This window comes from Humulus lupulus, chromosome 4, assembly GCF_963169125.1.
Source record: "Humulus lupulus chromosome 4, drHumLupu1.1, whole genome shotgun sequence".
NCBI lineage: Eukaryota > Viridiplantae > Streptophyta > Magnoliopsida > Rosales > Cannabaceae > Humulus > Humulus lupulus.
Genome location: NC_084796.1, coordinates 72,228,943 through 72,232,444, shown reverse-complemented (window position 1 = coordinate 72,232,444; position 3,502 = coordinate 72,228,943). Strand labels below are relative to the sequence as shown.

The window sequence follows — 3,502 nt, the reverse complement described above, 5'->3', positions numbered from 1 at the left end:
GTCAATATTATTGTTGTTTCTCTCTCTATTTTGGCAGAGTTTTTGTATTACAGAATAATAGTCCCCTTTCTTGTCCAATATTCCCAGTATTTATAGTGGAATTCCATGGACAGGTTTGGGCAACCACGTGAGTCAATCACGTATTTACATAATGCCTACATTTAATACAAATAATTCTCATTTATATTGGGATATGATTTGATAACAAGTTCCTGTTATCTCAGATAATAAATACGACAATCTGGTCATAAATAAACGTATAAAAGGAATCACTACTACAAAAATTGCATGAGAAGTCGGTTAAAAACCGATCTATAAACATTCATAAGTCGGTTTGGAACCGACCTCCCATGCAATGACTTACCATGTAAACACATGGTAAGTCGGTTGGCACCAAACCGACCTATGGTGTACAACATGGTAGGTTGGTTGTACAACTCACCTATGGTGTACAACATGGTAGGTCCGTTGTAAAACCGACCTATCGTGGACAACATGGTAGGTCGATTGTATAACTGACCTATGGTGTACAACATGGTAGGTCAGTTGTCCAACCGACTTATAGTATTTTGTTTTTTTTCTTCATATTAACCTATATTTTTTCATATTAACTTATAGAACCCTCACACTATTGAAATCGAGCACCAAATAAAATAGAACCAATATCAAAATTACTAAAGTCACAAATAAAAAAAATACACTTAACATCACTAATATATATCAATAAATTTACAATCTTCAAATCGATGAAAAATCAAACATAAATCTGTACAATTTTATAATATTCAATATATATATATAACACAAATATAGACACTTAGATCTATGCAAATTTACATATATAACTCATAGTACAAATACCCAACTCCAACCATAAGAAGCAGAGTAACGGATTTTATGACCACCACAGGCACTCCGATAGGCACCAACATCATTCTTTATTGTGCCATTGATAGCTCCCATTCCTAAGAAGCTAGAAGAATTCATGATCAATATACAAAGCAGTAATCTTATCACTTAAAATTCAAAATAAATTTTAAAAAAATCAGATTGTAAGCAAAAAATGAGTTTCATGCAAAAAATTTGAAACATTTCTGCTGTGGCATCTTAAAATCATTTAAATACACTTGTTAGAGCAAACACACTACTAAAAACACAAAAATCTAAATAAAAAATATGACAAGTGTTAGTAATTTATACAGACAATAAACGACTATGTATGTAATATGAATAGTGGTGACAATAATGTTAAGAATAAATATGTGTGTATATATGAATGAAGAATAATAATTAAGAGTGAAGTTGTGCAACAAAATCTCCAGACAAGGAAACATGTATATATGTCATTGTTAAATATTATGTTATTGTTGTATATATATATATATATATATGTGCAATAATTAATCGGTCTTCAATCAATGACTGAAAGAGAGTCTCAAAATAAACCAGTAGTAATACTGGCTCTTCTTGATGCAAAACATCTCTCTCTCTATATATATATATATATAACTCAAAGTAGTATCGTACTCTCATATATTATTGTTTATTAAATATATTACTGTTTCACTTCAGATTGAAATAAAGTGATGAGCTCATATATATATACATAAATATATATGCTGAAACCCTGGTAAAAAAAAATTCCTGGCATAGTTGCATAATGAATACTAACAATATAATATACAAACACATACATATTTATATATATATAGCGTGTATCAAAGAAACAAAGAATAACACATAAGACATTGCTACTCATGAAACAACTACAGAGAAACAAATATGAACAATCCATGCTATAATACACTTAGAAATCACTAGCCATATCCACTCAATCATTAAACAACTAAGCAAAGATCTAATGACAACATACAAATTAATATAAATACACAAATATAGCTCTAACATCTTTTGCTTAAACAAATTTCCTTTAGTTTTTTTTTTTTTTTTGCGTTGGATATCACTTATGATGCAAAACAGGGGCAATGAATGGAAAATGAGAGGAAACCTGCAAATGGGCTCATCTTGATAGTGCTCAATCCATCTTTCGCAAGCCCGAGTAGAAGATGGGCGGAATGCAAGACGAAGGTGGCTCCTTGAATGCAAGACGAAGGTATTATAAGTCAATTAAACTATTATAAGTCACAACAATAGGCTCTACCTTTCTCTCAAGCATTTCGTCGAACACCTTGCACGCTTCTTCCCAATCACCTTTCTCAAGCCACCCCTTGATCATTATATTGAATGAAATCGAATTTGGACGAAAACCCATGTTAGAGGACCGATTGAAAATGCCTTTTGCTTCAGAAAACCGACCACCATCAACAAGGACGTTAAGGAGTGCATTGAAGGACTAACGTGTCCGTACACAATTGAAAGAGGAATTCTGTGAAAAAGTTCAACGGCTTTCTCCACCAAACTGGCCTTAGCGTAATGCTGAATCAAAGCAATGAAAAGTTTCTCTTCGCACCGAACATTCCTTTCCCGAACTTGTAGTGTGTCTGAGAGAGAGGGGAGAAAAAGCTATGCTCCTGTAGCATTTTCTTTGCTAAAAAAATGTAGCATTTTCTTGTAGTGTTCGTTTTTTGTAATGTAGCATTAATAGAAAGTATATTTTTTAAAATTTCCTTTTTATTAATACTTAACATAAATTATTAAAAATGCAATATTTTTATATTATTTGAAAGTTTAACTAATTATTAAAAAAAATCATTTCAACTAATATTTATTCTTTAAATGTTTATAAAACAATAAACTTTTATTTCTACATGATAATTAAAATTTTAAAAAAATAATATGAAAAAAATAGATACAATACAAAATACATTGTTAAAATTTACTAATTAATACTTATTTTTATAATATATTTACAAAATTAAATTTATTTATTCAACTATATTTAAAATTGAAATACGATTTTAATGAATAAATAACTCATTTTCATTTGTTGTGTATATATAACCAATTTTCAATCAATTAATACTAATTAATATTGGGAAGAAAAGAGAGGCGGTCTCGAGTCTCGACTGAGAACAAGAATAAAAGAGGCGACAACTTATGTTTTTTCTGAAATTTTTTTATTACAATTAATTAATTAAATATTATTAAATTAAAATATTTTCTTGTTTATAAAAATGAAATTAATTTTTTCAATTACAAATAATATTATAATATATGTAATATTAATAAGTATATATATTTTTTATACTTATTTTATACCCAAATAAATTATATATATGTATTGTTTAAATAAATTAATATATTTTAAAATTTCAATAACATAAAACAAATTAGAGTATCTTTAATAATGTATTTTTATAATGACATGGTAGGTCGGTTCTATACCACCGACCTACCATGTCACATGAGAAGTCATTTCCCACACAACCGACCTACCATGTCATCTAAAAAATTATTAAAGAGATATTATAAATTATTTTATAAAATTTTTTATTTTAAATTATAAATACTATTAAATTAAAATATTTTCTTGTTTATTAAA

General features: G+C 28.2%; 1 long non-coding RNA gene across 1 annotated transcript; it reads right to left on the bottom strand.

Annotated features, from left to right (window-relative positions):
- Positions 1–651: 651 nt before the first annotated feature.
- Positions 652–2,562, bottom strand: LOC133829019 (uncharacterized). Its single transcript, XR_009891460.1, has 2 exons — positions 2,009–2,562; positions 652–965 (listed from the first exon to the last, which is right to left on the bottom strand). It is a non-coding gene; the product is annotated as an uncharacterized LOC133829019 (long non-coding RNA).
- Positions 2,563–3,502: the final 940 nt, after the last annotated feature.